Here is a 16,802-nt window from a genome sequence, read left to right as displayed (position 1 = left end):
CGAAACCCGAGCCATGTCTCGGGCGATATTTTAAAACCCGGGACATGTATTGGGTCTAGAGATCATCAGTTCAACAAGTACTTACTTGCACCCTCTGGGGTGAACCACTCAAGAACTCCATCAGAGATCATCAGTTCAACAAGTACTTACTTGCACCCACTGGGGTGAACCACTCAAGAACTTCATGTACCAGCTTCCCTTGGGGCGACCCAGGGGAGGAGCTAGCGGAGTGCAGTCCATTGCGGTTGTTTATAAAAATGGCTCCCTCGAGCTTTGAGCTGACGAGCTCCTGGACGACACACCTGCGTGCCTGTGCGGGCACTGAGGCCCTTGACGGTTGCTTGGCGGCCCTCTCTTCCACCCCTAACTATTTTCTCTACTGAGGAGGGAAGTTATCCCGAAACCCGAGCCATGTCTCGGGTGATATTTTAAAACCCGGGACATCTACCGGTCTAGAGATCATCAGTTCAACAAGTACTTACTTGCACCCACTGGGGTGAACCACTCAAGAACTCCATCAGAGATCCTCAGTTCAACAAGTACTTACTTGCACCCACTGGGGTGAACCACTCAAGAACTTCATGTACCAGCTTCCCTTGGGGCGACCCGGAGGAGGAGCTAGCGGAGTGCGGTCCATTGCGGTTGTTTATAAAAATGTCTCCCTCGAGCTTTGAGCTGATGAGCTCCAGGACGACGCACCTGCGTGCCTGTGCGGGCACTGAGGCCCTTGACGGTTGCTTGGCGGCCCTCTCTTCCACCCCTAACTATTTTCTCTACTGAGGAGGGAAGTTATCCCGAAACCCGAGCCATGTCTCGGGCGATATTTTAAAACCCGGGACATGTATCGGGTCTAGAGATCATCAGTTCAACAAGTACTTACTTGCACCCACTGGGGTGAACCACTCAAGAACTCCATCAGAGATCATCAGTTCAACAAGTACTTACTTGCACCCACTGGGGTGAACCACTCAAGAACTTCATGTACCAGCTTCCCTTGGGGCGACCCGGAGGAGGAGCTAGCGGAGTGCGGTCCATTGCGGTTGTTTATAAAAATGGCTCCCTCGAGCTTTGAGCTGACGAGCTCCTGGACGTCGCACCTGCGTGCCTGTGCGGGCACTGAGGCCCTTGACGGTTGCTTGGCAGCCCTCTCTTCCACCCCTAACTATTTTCTCTACTGAGGAGGGAAGGTATCCCGAAGCCCGAGCCATATCGCGGGCGATATTTTAAAACCCGGGACATGTATCGGGTCTAGAGATCATCAGTTCAACAAGTACTTACTTGCACCCACTGGGGTGAACCACTCAAGAACTTCATGTACCAGCTTCCCTTGGGGCGACCCGGAGGAGGAGCTAGCGGAGTGCTGTCCATTGCGGTTGTTTATAAAAATGGCTCCCTCGAGCTTTGAGCTGACGAGCTCCTGGACGACGCACCTGCGTGCCTGTGCGGGCACTGAGGCCCTTGACGGTTGCTTGGCGGCCCTCTCTTCCACCCCTAACTTTTTTCTCTACTGAGGTGGAAAGTTATCCCGAAACCCGAGCCATGTCTCGGGCGATATTTTAAAACCCGGGACATGTCTCGGGTCTAGAGATCATCAGTTCAACAAGTACTTACTTGCACCCACTGGGGTGAACCACTCAAGAACTCCATCAGAGATAATCAGTTCAACAAGTACTTACTTGCACCCACTGGGGTGAACCACTCAAGAACTTCATGTACCAGCTTCCCTTGGGGCGACCCGGAGGAGGAGCTAGTGGAGTGTGGTCTATTGCGGTTGTTTATAAAAATGGCTCCCTCGAGCTTTGAGCTGACGAGCTCCTGGACGACGCACCTGCGTGCCTGTGCGGGCACTGAGGCCCTTGACGGTTGCTTGGCGGCCCTCTCTTCCACCCCTAACTATTTTCTCTACTGAGGAGGGAAGTTATCCCGAAACCCGAGCCATGTCTCGGGCGATATTTTAAAACCCGGGACATGTATCGGGTCTAGAGATCATCAGTTCAACAAGTACTTACTTGCACCCACTGGGGTGAACCACTCAAGAACTACATCAGAGATCATCAGTTCAACAAGTACTTACTTGCACCCATTAGGGTGAACCGCTCAAGAACTTCATGTAGCAGCTTCCCTTGGGGCGACCCGGAGGAGGAGCTAGCGGAGTGCGGTCCATTGCGGTTGTTTATAAAAATGGCTCCCTCGAGCTTTGAGCTGACGAGCTCCTGGACGACGCACCTGCGTGCCTGTGCGGGCACTGAGGCCCTTGACGGTTGCCTGGCGGCCCTCTCTTCCACCCCTAACTATTTTCTCTACTGAGGAGGGAAGTTATCTCGAAACCCGAGCCATGTCTCGGGTGATATTTTAAAACCCGGGACATCTACCGGTCTAGAGATCATCAGTTCAACAAGTACTTACTTGCACCCACTGGGGTGAACCACTCAAGAACTCTGTAGGAGAGTAGGGTCTGCAATCCTATGATCACCCAGATTTTTTGCTTTTGCTTCATTGGTTTACGACTTTCTCCGGCTGTGGGCCTGCCAATCAGACCCACAGCCTAGCTGTTCTCTCTCGAAATTAACACACATGTACATTAGGTGCATCCACTAATTGGAACTGGGCCGCCTTGTCAGTCCCTGTCTCAGCATACCACAGGTATCCAGGGCATCGGTGTACCCAGGGCCTACCAGGGGCTGCAGCATGTATTATGCCACCCCCGGATGGCCGCCCAAATCTGACACAACTGGCTGCACGACAGCTGGGGCAGCGTGGTGTAATCACCCGTTGCTATAGGTGTAGTATTCCTACACCTAACCCTAAGCTGGACACATGGATTCCTATCAGTCACTCCTATGGCAGGCCTTATCAATCCTGAAGGCAGAGTGCAGGGAATCATGTGGGACGGTGCTCTGGCGCGAGCTGAGCCCGTCGACGGCTTGCGGAACCAAGTCCTAATAGCCGTTCCATGGTGACGCGGGCCAACTACTTTAACATGCAGTATAATCCTTGTGGTTATTTGCTAACTTTGGCATCGCATCACCTACACATGTCGAGTAAGGTGTCATACGAATTGGGATGCGAACCCCTCGCCAGTTCTGGCGACGAGGTTAGCATTCCCCCCTTTTAGAGGTGCACGACATGGAAGTAACCTTGAACCCCGGTTTAAGTTGACTCAAGCCTCAGCATCACAAAATGGATGCTGCCACCAGACACAAGTCTGACCTCCTGCTGCTGGGAGACCTTCCAGCGAGGGGGCTTGGACAAAGGGTTTCCTGTCGAGGGCGGTGTTAGCACCATCCCAGACAGGGGTTGTGTATCCCAGGTAGGCAGGGCTGAAAGGAAGGTGATTGCAAGTGGCACCCCGGTGCTCACTGTGCATAGCCCGGCTCAAACCAGTTTCGGGGGCACACCAGCCCCTGAGCCGGGGCGAAGCCGGACAAAGGATAGGGGTGTAACCACCCCCCTCCTGGCTCCACCCATAGGTAGGACCTAGTCACGGGCCAGCCCCTTTTCTTAGAATAAAGGTAGGAGCGAGTCCCCTTCCCAAATTGGATAATTCTGAATCTTGAACTACTTTCCACGAAAGGAACTCTTGACTATTTCTGAAGACTCTCCCTTGTGGCTAAGGAGTAGCCACCCTGCACCAGCAGGCACCACCTAAGCGCTTGCGGTTTGCTGTACGTCTCTCCTACGGATCAAAACTGCCCAGCTCGAGGAGACCCGGGTTCCCTGCCATCTCTGACCTTTTACCTACATCATCAGCCCAGCTGAGAGTCGTAGGTGTGACGAGACCTGCGGGACCGGCTATCTTCAGAACCTGCACGACGCTTATCTAGCACGCCCACCGAGGGACCCTCGAGTGAGTGCACCTAGGGTTTGAGAAGCCCTAACCCTGAGCAGCTCCAGCACCGAAGTCTGCCTCCCCAGCATCCACGAGATCTGCGTGGGGGCCCTTCCGCTCCTTGCTGTTCACCGCGTTGTCCGACCACTTGCCGACCGGCTTGTGGCCCTCTTCACGACGCACCAAGATTATTTCATCACTAGTCTGGTTGCTCCAGACTGGCTCTTGCTCCCCTTCAACAGAGGAGTACCACGGACCCTCCTGGTCCACTCCAGACGCCATCTTGACTCCCCCGCTTGGGTTGCCACTGCCAAGATCCGCTGCCCCATTCCTGGGCCGAGCATCATCGACAGCAGACACCTTCGTGGGACAGCTCGCCCTCCCTCCTGGTCGCCGCCGCGCCTCATGGTCCGAGGAACAGCCGAGTCCGACGTCATCCACTCACCTGGTCGAGGTGACTTCAGCCGGTACCCTCCTGGTGCCCACACGATCGCTGGCTAGCGGTTGAGAACTGAGTCCCCTCTGCTTTCAGGTTTCCTTCATCACCGATCCAGGCTTGGATCTCGCTGAACATCGTCACTGGTCGCCTGCCAGCAACTTCTTCTTTCAGGCTCCTGAGACTACAACGAGGACTCCCGACACCTTGCCGAACTTCACGCAGCCGCAGCCTCTGGGCTAGGTAACTCGAGCATTTCGGTGCTCCATCGCAGGTTCGCTCTACAAGTGTCCAGTTCCTTTTTCGTCTAGTCCCACTGATCGGATCACTCCGGAATCAGTACCTCCAGACTCTAACCATTCGCATTTCACTGTTAGTGTAGATGGTTTCTCGTGCCCCTCGGGCATTTGTGTAAATTGTGCAACTGAAGTATTTTCCTAAGAGTTTTGTAGTGTGCTTAGCTCCCTGACTCATAAAGAGCCAGGGTAGTCTTGTTATAAATAAATGTCCTTTTATTTTCATAACAACTTGTGTGGTGTCCTTTCACTTGGTGTTCAAGGGGTATATGTGATGGTAAACAGCTGGCTTAACACGCCCTCTAGAGTTTAGCCTAAGACTGCTCGTATCCACGCTAATAGGATAGCTGGTCTATAAGGTTGACTTACAACCAATCATCAATAAGGGTCGTTTGGAATGATACACAGTGATCACTAGAATAGTGAGCACTACATATCAGGCCAACTTCTCACATTGGTGAACAGCGGTTGGGATTTGAGCTTGCTGTTGTTTTACCACACACGTAAGAATATCGAAGTGAAAGATCACATAAGTACCCAGGTACATATAACTTAACTTAGAATACTCCGAGTTCTACTGAACCGGCTGTTGTAGTGTAACAGGGCTTAGCACACCCTGACTACAACTCTTAGCAAGGGATCAGTAGGTAAACCCATAGTGTAGGTAGGTGCATCACTTACACCTAACTAGAAAAGCATGTCGGTCCATGGAGAGTCTGCAGAGACTCCCTTAGTGGTCAGTGACCCTCCACAGGTCGTGTCACGATATGCAGCTCTTAGCTTCAAGGAGATGAGACAACTGTGTGCCTCCAGGAAGCTAAACCAGGGTTCTAACACTACCATCGCAATACTGATAGGTCTCTTAGAGGCGTACGATGCTAGGAGGTCCTCTAACACAGGTCCCCCCAGTGCTGATGGGAACATGCCTCCCTTAGAGGGAACCCGCGGTGACCCAGACCTCGACCTCCACACAGAGGAGGAGGACGAGGAAGAGTTATCAGGAGACGAGGCAGACAAAGGTCCAGTGGTAGTCGGCAGGCTTACAAGGACCAACTTAAGCAGGCATGAGAATGGAACTGAGGGAGCCCCGGGCCCACGCTCAAGCAGGCCTAACCTTGGGAACGGACGAGCTAGGTCTCTCTCCAGAGGCTCTGGCAGATCGGTTCATACACATGTCTCTCAGGCATCTTCTCAGAGAGGAATGACGCCCCCTCAGAGAAGGGAGCATGAAGCGAAGATGAGGGAAGTCAATCTGAGGATCGAGCGGGAAGAACTTTCCCTCGCCAAAGAAAGACTTGCCCTGGCCCGAGAGCAGAAATTAAGTTGGTTAGATCCCACTGGTGGCAGCATTCTCAATAGAGAGAAAGACAGGGGTATAGACACTAGACACCTGAGTAAAATAGTGCCCCCCTTTAAACAAGGGGACGACATCCACAAGTGGATAACTGCTTTGGAGAGGGCCTGCACTGTCCAGTGCGTCCCCCCAAGTCAGTGGGCAGCTATACTGTGGCTTTCCTTTGAAGGTAAATGAAGGGACAAGCTCCTCACTACGAGAGCTGAGGATGCTAACAACTACCAAGTCCTGAAGAACACACTGATTGATGGGTTCGGCTTAACCACGGAACAGTACCGGGTGCTGTTCCGGGACACCCAGAAAATTCAGTCTCAGGATTGGACTGACTTTGTCGATTGTGCCACTAAGGCTTTGGAAGGCTGGTTGCTGGGTAGCAAGGTTACTGATTACACAGAATTGTACAATCTTATCATGTGAGAACAGATTTTAAACAACTGTCAGAACCAATTGTTGCATCAGCATCTTGTCGACTCGGATCTGACCTCTCCCAAGAATTGGGAAAGAAGGCAGACAGATGGGTCAGAACAAGTGTCAAGCAGAACCAGAATCAGAACCAGGGTGGTCAGAAGAAAGCAGACCAGAAGGGTAGTAACAAGAACGAACAAAATGACCAGAAGTCTTCGACAGGTCCCCAACAAACCAAAGAGGGTGGGGGTCAGGCTTCACAGAAGAAGAAGACTCAAGAAGGCCAGTCAAAAAGGTGGTGCCAATACTGTAAAAGTAAGACTCACTGGTTTAGTGAGTGCACCAAGAAAGGAGGGCAAACTCCTGCCACTGCAGCCCCTAAGGCACCTGCACCCCCTAGTACAGTCAGCAGTGGTAGTGCGCCTCCCAAGGCGTTAGTTGGGTTAACCTTGGGAACCGAGGGGAGTGACGACTTAGTCGGCACGCTCACTCAGGCCGTCCTTGTCTGTACAGGGGATATGGATATGTCCCCTGATGCCAGTCCCAATACTTTGGGCAAATACAGACAGACACCTTTGATCAATGGAAAAATGGCTCAGGCCTACAGGGACACTTGTGCCAGTGTCACCATGGTGACGCCTAACTTTGTGGACCCTGGACAGATCATGCTAGGTACCGATTACCTAGTGACCAATGCCAGCAACGTCACTACCAATCACAGTATGGCAGTTGTTGATTTCTCCTGGGGAGGCGTAAGTGGCCCGAAAAAGGTTGTGGTTAGTTCAGACCTCCCCGTAGAATGTCTGTTGGGCAATGATTTGGAAACGTCACAATGGTCAGAAGTGGAGCAGAGGACTCACATGGAAATGTTAGGCTTGCCAGCACATGTCCTTGCTGTGACCAGGTCACAGGCCAAAAGATGCCCCACTGAACAGGTGCTGGATCCTGGAAGAACGGACCAGACACCTTCCAAGAAAAGGAGCAGTAAGGGTAAGGCTTCGCCTTCCCCCTTGCCCCAGGTCGTGGATCAAGTCTCCGAGGAGGCTGACCTTAAAGAACTGAGGGAAACTGAGCCGCAAGAGCTTGAACCTGGTCAGGTTTAGTTTCTGGGCTCAGGGGGACCCTCCAGGGAAGACCTGGGGAAGGCACAGTTAGACTGCCCCTCACTTGAACCCCTCAGACAGCAGGCTGCTGCTGAGGCTGCAGGGAATGCCACAGGTACCCACAAAGTGTACTGGGACGATGGACTCCTGTACTCCGAGGCAAGAGACCCCAAACCTGGCGCGACCAGGCGGCTGGTCATCCCCTTGTCTCTGAGAGGTTTCCTCCTTACCTTGGCCCACGAGATTCCCCTTGCAGGTCACTTAGGCCAGAATAAGACTTGGGACAGAATTGTTCCACACTTTCACTGGCCCCACATGTCCGAAGATACGAAGGAGTTTTGCCGCTCCTGTGTCACTTGCCAAGCCAGTGGTAAGTCAGGTGGCACGACAAAGGCCCCCCTCATACCACTACCGGTGGTGGGGGTACCCTTTGAACGAGTGGGGATCGACATTGTCGGACCAATGGAACCCCAGACAGCATCAGGGCACAAGTTTATACTGGTGGTGGTGGACACGCCACCAGGTATCCTGAAGCTATTCCCCTTAGGACCACTACAGCACCTGTGGTGGCACGAGCCCTACTTGGAGTGTTCTCCAGAGTGGGCTTCCCTAAGGAGGTCGTCTCAGACAGAGGTGCAAACTTCATGTCGGGATATCTGACTGCTATGTGGAAGGAGTGTGGTGTCAACTACAAGTTCACCACACCCTATCACCCACAATGCAATGGGCTTGTTGAGAGATTCAACAGGACCCTAAAAGGGATGATTCACGGACTACCTGAAAAGCTTCGGCGGAGATGGGATGTCCTGATACCCTGCCTCTTGTTCGCCTACAGAGAGGTCCCGCAGAAGGGGGTTGGCTACAGCCCTTTTGAGCTTCTGTTCGGACATCCTGTAAGGGGACCCCTTTGTTTGGTAAAGGAAGGATGGGAGAGACCTCTCAGAAAGCCGGCATCAAACATTGTGGACTATGTGCTCGGTCTCCGCTCGCGGATGGCGGAGTACATGGAAAAGGCATCTAAAAACCTTGAGGCGAGCCAAGAATTACAAAAAGCTTGGCACGACCAAAAGGCTGTCCTGACTGTGTACCAGCCTGGACAGAAGGTGTGGGTGCTGGAGCCAGTGGCCCCAGCAGCACTCAAAGACAAATGGTCTGGGCCCCACACGATCATTGAGCAGAAGGGAGAGGTCACCTACCTGGTAGACCTGGGAACTCCCCGGAGCCCCCACAGGGTGCTCCATGTAAACAGGCTCAAGGCATATGTCGACAGGGAGGGCATGGGCTTGCTCATGGCCACAGATGAGGGACAGGGGGAGGAGAGTGACCCTCTCCCGGACCTGCTCTCTCAGAACCCTGACGATGGGTCAGTAGATGGTGTTGTCTTTTGTGGCAGCCTCTCTGGACATAAACAAAAGGATTGTAAACAGGTTCTTCAATCCTTTCGACATATGTTCTCTCTGACACCCAGTCAGACCAATTGGTGTACCCATGAGGTCGACACTGGGGACAGTCTGCCCGTAAAGAGTAAAATCTATCGGCAACCTGATCATGTCAGAGACTGCATCAAGACAGAGGTGCAGAAAATGTTGGAGCTGGGAGTCATTGAACCCTCGGACAGCCCCTGGGCTAGTCCCGTAGTTCTCGTGCCGAAACCTCACACCCAGGGCGGTAAGAAAGAGATGAGGTTTTGCGTGGACTACAGAGGTCTCAATGCAGTCACTAAGACTGACGCCCACCCGATACCAAGAGCAGACGAACTTATCGACCGGTTGGCCTCGGCCAACTACTTAAGTACGTTTGACCTGACAGCTGGGTATTGGCAAATCAGGTTAGCTGAGGAGGCCAAGCCCAAAACAGCATTTTCTACCCCGGGTGGGCATTATCAGTTCATGGTAATGTACTTTGGTTTGAAAAATGCACCTGCCACCCTCCAAAGGCTGGTGAATCGAGTTCTCACTGGGTTGGACGACTTCTGTGTGGCGTATCTGGACAATATCGCTGTCTTTAGCTCCACCTGGGAGGATCACCTGGTCCACCTGAGGAAAGTGTTAGAGGCCCTGCAAAAGGCAGGCCTCACTATCAAGGCCACTAAGTGCCAGATAGGGCAGACACAGGTTGTATACCTGGGCCACCTTGTAGGTGGAGGCCAGGTTCAGCCATTGGAGAGCAAAATACAGGCCATCCAGGACTGGGCTCCTCCAACCACCCAGACTCAGGTTCGAGCTTTCTTGGGCCTGACTGGTTATTACCGGAAATTTGTCAGAAATTATGGATCCATTGTGACCCCGCTAAACGACCTGACAAGTAAAAAGATGCCAAAAAAAGTTCAGTGGACAGCAAGCTGTCAGAAGGCATTCGATGACCTAAAGCAGGCCATGTGCACAGCACCTATCCTAAAGAGTCCAGACTACTCCAAACCATTCATTGTCCAAACAGACGCTTCGGAGCTGGGTGTGGGAGCTGTTCTATCTCAACTGAATTTTGATGGTCATGACCAGCACATAGCTTTTATTAGCAGGAGGCTGACCCCTAGAGAGAAGAATTGGTCAGCCATTGAGAGGGAGGCCTTTGCTGCGGTTTGGGCCCTGAAGAAGTTGAGGCCATACTTGTTTGGCACTCACTTCAAGATTCAGACCGACAGTAAGCCCCTCTTGTGGCTAAATCAAATGAAGGGTGAAAACCCCAAACTACTTAGGTGGTCCATTTCCCTACAGGGGATGGACTTCACAGTGGAGCATAGACCTGGCACTGATCATGGCAATGCAGATGGGCTCTCCAGGTATTTCCACTTAGAGCAAGAAGACTCACCTGGTCAAGGTTAGCTTATTGTCCCAAAGTTTGGGGGGGGGTCATGTAGGAGAGTAGGGTCTGCAATCCTATGATCACCCAGATTTTTTGCTTTTGCTTCATTGGTTTACGACTTTCTCCGGCTGTGGGCCTGCCAATCAGACCCACAGCGTAGCTGTTCTCTCTCGAAATTAACACACATGTACATTAGGTGCATCCACTAATTGGAACTGGGCCGCCTTGTCAGTCCCTGTCTCAGCATACCACAGGTATCCAGGGCATCGGTGTACCCAGGGCCTACCAGGGGCTGCAGCATGTATTATGCCACCCCCGGATGGCCGCCCAAATCTGACACAACTGGCTGCACGACAGCTGGGGCAGCGTGGTGTAATCACCCGTTGCTATAGGTGTAGTATTCCTACACCTAACCCTAAGCTGGACACATGGATTCCTATCAGTCACTCCTATGGCAGGCCTTATCAATCCTGAAGGCAGAGTGCAGGGAATCATGTGGGACGGTGCTCTGGCGCGAGCTGAGCCCGTCGACGGCTTGGGGAACCAAGTCCTAATAGCCGTTCCATGGTGACGCGTGCCAACTACTTTAACATGCAGTATAATCCTTGCGGTTATTTGCTAACTTTGGCATCGCATCACCTACACATGTCGAGTAAGGTGTCATACGAATTGGGATGCGAACCCCTCGCCAGTTCTGGCGACGAGGTTAGCATTCCCCCCTTTTAGAGGGGCACGACATGGAAGTAACCTTGAACCCCGGTTAAAGTTGACTCAAGCCTCAGCATCACAAAATGGATGCTGCCACCAGACACAAGTCTGACCTCGGTGCTCACTGTGCATAGCCCGGCTCAAACCAGTTTCGGGGGCACACCAGCCCCTGAGCCGGGGCGAAGCCGGACAAAGGATAGGGGTGTAACCACCCCCCTCCTGGCTCCACCCATAGGTAGGACCTAGTCACGGGCCAGCCCCTTTTCTTAGAATAAAGGTAGGAGCGAGTCCCCTTCCCAAATTGGATAATTCTGAATCTTGAACTACTTTCCACGAAAGGAACTCTTGACTATTTCTGAAGACTCTCCCTTGTGGCTAAGGAGTAGCCACCCTGCACCAGCAGGCACCACCTAAGCGCTTGCGGTTTGCTGTACGTCTCTCCTACGGATCAAGACTGCCCAGCTCGACGAGACCCGGGTTCCCTGCCATCTCTGACCTTTTACCTACATCATCAGCCCAGCTGAGAGTCGTAGGTGTGACGAGACCTGCGGGACCGGCTATCTTCAGAAACTGCACAACGCTTATCTAGCACGCCCACCGAGGGACCCTCGAGTGAGTGCACCTAGGGTTTGAGAAGCCCTAACCCTGAGCAGCTCCAGCACCGAAGTCTGCCTCCCCAGCATCCACGAGATCTGCGTGGGGGCCCTTCCGCTCCTTGCTGTTCACCGCGTTGTCCGACCACTTGCCGACCGGCTTGTGGCCCTCTTCACGACGCACCAAGATTATTTCATCACTAGTCTGGTTGCTCCAGACTGGCTCTTGCTCCCCTTCAACAGAGGAGTACCACGGACCCTCCTGGTCCACTCCAGACGCCATCTTGACTCCCCCGCTTGGGTTGCCACTGCCAAGATCCGCTGCCCCATTCCTGGGCTCAGCATCATCGACAGCAGACACCTTCGTGGGACAGCTCGCCCTCCCTCCTGGTCGCCGCCGCGCCTCCTGGTCCGAGGAACAGCCGAGTCCGACGTCATCCACTCACCTGGTCGAGGTGAGCCGGTACCCTCCTGGTGCCCACACGATCGCTGGCTAGCGGTTGAGAACTGAGTCCCCTCTGCTTTCAGGTTTCCTTCATCACCGATCCAGGCTTGGATCTCGATGAACATCGTCACTGGTCGCCTGCCAGCAACTTCTTCTTTCAGGCTCCTGAGACTACAACGAGGACTCCCGACACCTTGCCGAACTTCACGCAGCCGCAGCCTCTGGGCTAGGTAACTCGAGCATTTCGGTGCTCCATCGCAGGTTCGCTCTACAAGTGTCCAGTTCCTTTTTCGTCTAGTCCCACTGATCGGATCACTCCGGAATCAGTACCTCCAGACTCTAACCATTCGCATTTCACTGTTAGTGTAGATGGTTTCTCGTGCCCCTCGGGCATTTGTGTAAATTGTGCAACTGAAGTATTTTCCTAAGAGTTTTGTAGTGTGCTTAGCTCCCTGACTCATAAAGAGCCAGGGTAGTCTTGTTATAAATAAATATCCTTTTATTTTCATAACAACTTGTGTGGTGTCCTTTCACTTGGTGTTCAAGGGGTATATGTGATGGTAAACAGCTGGCTTAACACGCCCTCTAGAGTTTAGCCTAAGACTGCTCGTATCCACGCTACTAGGATAGCTGGTCTATAAGGTTGACTTACAACCAATCATCAATAAGGGTCGTTTGGAATGATACACAGTGATCACTAGAATAGTGAGCACTACATATCAGGCCAACTTCTCACAAACTCCATCAGAGATCCTCAGTTCAACAAGTACTTACTTGCACCCACTGGGGTGAACCACTCAAGAACTTCATGTACCAGCTTCCCTTGGGGCGACCCGGAGGAGGAGCTAGCGGAGTGCGGTCCATTGCGGTTGTTTATAAAAATGTCTCCCTAGAGCTTTGAGCTGATGAGCTCCAGGACGACGCACCTGCGTGCCTGTGCGGGCACTGAGGCCCTTGACGGTTGATTGGCGGCCCTCTCTTCCACCCCTAACTATTTTCTCTACTGAGGAGGGAAGTTATCCCGAAACCCGAGCCATGTCTCGGGCGAAATTTTAAAACCCGGGACATGTATCGGGTCTAGAGATCATCAGTTCAACAAGTACTTACTTGCACCCACTGGGGTGAACCACTCAAGAACTCCATCAGAGATCATCAGTTCAACAAGTACTTACTTGCACCCACTGGGGTGAACCACTCAAGAACTTCATGTACCAGCTTCCCTTGGGGCGACCCGGAGGAGGAGCTAGCGGAGTGCAGTCCATTGCGGTTGTTTATAAAAATGGCTCCCTCGAGCTTTGAGCTGACGAGCTCCTGGACGACGCACCTGCGTGCCTGTGCGGGCACTGAGGCCCTTGACGGTTGCTTGGCAGCCCTCTCTTCCACCCCTAACTATTTTCTCAACTGAGGAGGGAAGGTATCCCGAAACCCGAGCCATGTCGCGCCCGATATTTTAAACCCGGGACATGTATCGGGTCTAGAGATCATCAGTTCAACAAGTACTTACTTGCACCCACTGGGGTGAACCACTCAAGGACTTCATGTACCAGCTTCCCTTGGGGCGACCCGGAGGAGGAGCTAGCGGAGTGCGGTCCATTGCGGTTGTTTATAAAAATGGCTCCCTCGAGCTTTGAGCTGATGAGCTCCTGGACGACGCACCTGCGTACCTGTGCGGGCACTGAGGCCCTTGACGGTTGCTTGGCAGCCCTCTCTTCCACCCCTAACTATTTTCTCTACTGAGGAGGGAAGTTATCCCGAAACCCGAGCCATGTCTCGGGCGAAATTTTAAAACCCGGGACATGTATCTGGTGTAGAGATCATCAGTTCAACAAGTACTTACTTGCACCCACTGGGGTGAACCACTCAAGAACTCCATCAGAGATAATCAGTTCAACAGGTACTTACTTGCACCCACTGGGGTGAACCACTCAAGAACTTCATGTACCAGCTTCCTGTTGGACAGGCCTCACAGACGGCTCGCGCCCTCCCCGCTCGACAAGGCCAGGACTCCGGGCCACCTGGCATAACCCCGCGACCAGCACCTGTACCCTGTCCCCCGACGGACCCTCTGCCCTCGGACCCCTACTCATCACGGGGTCCAGCCCCACGGGCTTTCCCGGCCGGGTCAAGCCGCCATCTTGGACCCTGTACCACGCGGCCGCCTGGCCTCCCCTCGACCCTAACCCCGGGCCTGGCCGGCCCCGACATCCCGGCACCACTATCCACCCAGGAGGTGAGCGGACCACTTGGCAGGTCAATGGGAGACCGAAGCGTCAAGGGCTCTCCCCCGCCAGGTGCCGATCGCTCCCAGCTCCCCCGGGCACTGGCTCCAACCCCTGCTGGGTGTCTGGACACCTTCATCCCGGACCCTCCGACCTCCAAGTGCGAGGGTCCGGACATCAAAGGGCACCAGCCCTATAACTGAGGCAGCTCCGGAGCAGGAAGGCAGTTGTATCCTGGAGTCGAGAGACACCGAGTGAACTCAACCCTGACGGTCTACTGGCGCTGCCGTAGCCCGCTCTTGTGAACCATCGTCCTGCCTGCTGGCGCTGCCGCGGCCTTCTGCAACCTTCATCTTCCTGGGACCTGCTGGCGCTGCCGCGGCCCGTTGTACCGACCATCCTCACCGGGACCTGCTGGCGCTGCCACGGCCCTCTGCAACCTTCATCTTCCTGGGACCTGCTGGCGCTGCCGCGGCCCGTTGTAACGACCATCCTCACCGGGACCTGCTGGCGCTGCCGCGGACCGTTCATCTTCCAGGGACCTGCTGGCGCTGCCGCGGCCCGTTGTATCGACCATCCACACCGGGACCTGCTGGCGCTGCCGCGGCCCATACCACCTAACCACCAAGCTCGAGGATTGTGAGCTCATCACCATCTCATCCGAATTACCTGATTGGTAAATAGACTGTCCCGCTACCCCCTTCCCTACCTTACGAGACTCTAATCGAGGGGACCCCTGAGTCCAGACCTCCTTGTACCATTTTACCGTACCTTAAATAAGTGCCTATAAAGATCACTGAACCTTATCCGTGTGTGATATCTGTCTGTGGGGGGGGGAAGTTACTTGTCTGTACGATCGCTGGAGACGGCTCTCCCCGGAGACCTCTCCTCCTAACCCCGGCCGACCCTCCCGGTCCATCTACCTTTTCTAACATTGGTGGCCAGCGGCGCGATCCGAATCAACGCGTAATCGTACAGAGAGTAGCTCACCCCACGACAAAGCACGATGTCGACCAAAGATAGCAGCTCCACCGAGAAGTTCCAAATGGAGAAACTAGAGGAGTACAACCACCGCGAACTGAGACAATTTTGCATAGAACTTGGCATTGCTACCACTGGCCTGAGTACCAAGGATGACCTAAAGCACGCCCTTGAGTCGTGGACAGAAACGGGGGTCGCAAGACCCTCAGACCAAAACAGCGTTACACCAGAGGGGAACGCCACGACTCCCGAGGAACGGGGAACGGGCCTCTCACCGGAAGAGATACGAGAAAGAGACAGAGTCAGACTGCACGAATTAGAGATGGCACGACTCAAGATGGATGGGGAGCTCAAGTTAGCTGAACAGAAACTCAACCTCGAGCAGATGCGGATTCGAGAGGAGCGAGAAGAAAAACAGAGACAGAGAGAGCTGGAAGAGAAAAAGATAACGCTCGAGCACGAGCGCCAATTGGCAGAGATAGAACTGCGCAAACAGCATAAGGACTTGGGGGTGCCTGAAAGACCACACACCCCGGGACCAACTGAGAAAAAAGTTCACATCCCCAAGGATGTGGTCCGCGAGTATGTCCGAGAAGACGACATACAACAATGGTTTAAGGCCTATGAGATCGCAATGACCTCCCACCGGATCGACCGGAGTGATTGGGGAGCCGGACTTTGGGGGAGATTTATCAACGAGGGTCGCGATGCCCTGCTGCAGCTCCCCGATCACCAAATGTCGTCCTACGACCACATGAAGGCTGCCCTCCTCGCCCGCTACGGCCTCACGCCCGAGATGTACCGCCAGAGGTTCAGGGATTGCACCCGGATCCCAGGTACCACTTGGGTGGAATACGTGAACTATTTCAGCCGGGCCTTCGAGGGCTGGATCAAGGGAAGTCAGGTCACCACCTACGAACAGCTCTTCAACCTCATGGTATGGGAACACCTGTCAAGCAACTGCTTCGTCGAGCTCCGGCAGCATCTACTCGACAGTAAGCTGACTGACCCCCGGCAGCTCGCCGCCGAAGCTGACCGGTGGGAGAGCACCCGAGTGGGCCGGAAAGGGCCACACGACCAGAACAGAAGCAACCAAGGCCAGCACCGTCCTCGGGGAGGAGGAGGAGGCCAGGGGCGGGGGAGAGACGCCTTGCCAGCAACAACCGTGGCCAGCACCCCGCCGCCGGCCGGCCGGGGCAACCCCCCGTTGCGGCCTGGGTACCGAGCCAACGTCACGTGCCACAGATGCCAGCGACTAGGCCACTACGCCAACGATCCGAACTGCCCGCTGAACCAAACGCCCAAACCCCGCCAGGTAGCTGCCGCTGCCCTGGGGGAGGAGCAGTCGTTGGAGGGTCCCGAGGAGTGTGAGCCGGACCAGCAAGGGTGGGAACCGGCCGCCATGGTCCTGGCATGCTTAGGGGGAAGAGACATGGTTCCGCGGGCTCCCCTACCCGCCAACACCAGGAAATACGGTCAGTGGGTGACCATTAATGGACAGAGAGCTGAGGCCTTGCGCGACACCGGCGCCAGCGTGACGGCCGTCCGCTGTCACCTGGTGAAGCCCGAGCAGATCTTGCCGAACATTCTCTGCCCCGTCCGCTCGGCAGATAACTCTGAAAGCATGTGCA

The 16,802-nt window shown here is 54.2% G+C and overlaps 1 long non-coding RNA gene across 1 annotated transcript in view; it reads right to left on the bottom strand.

Moving 5' to 3' along the window:
• Positions 1 to 16,802, bottom strand: part of LOC146806018 (uncharacterized) — a 325,041-nt gene that overhangs the window by 102,536 nt on the left and 205,703 nt on the right. The window lies entirely within an intron of this gene.

This window comes from Triturus cristatus, chromosome 8 (genome assembly GCF_964204655.1).
Source record: "Triturus cristatus chromosome 8, aTriCri1.1, whole genome shotgun sequence".
Taxonomy (NCBI): domain Eukaryota; kingdom Metazoa; phylum Chordata; class Amphibia; order Caudata; family Salamandridae; genus Triturus; species Triturus cristatus.
The sequence above is the reverse complement of the archived record's forward strand: the minus strand, read 5'-3'. Positions and strand labels throughout refer to the sequence as shown.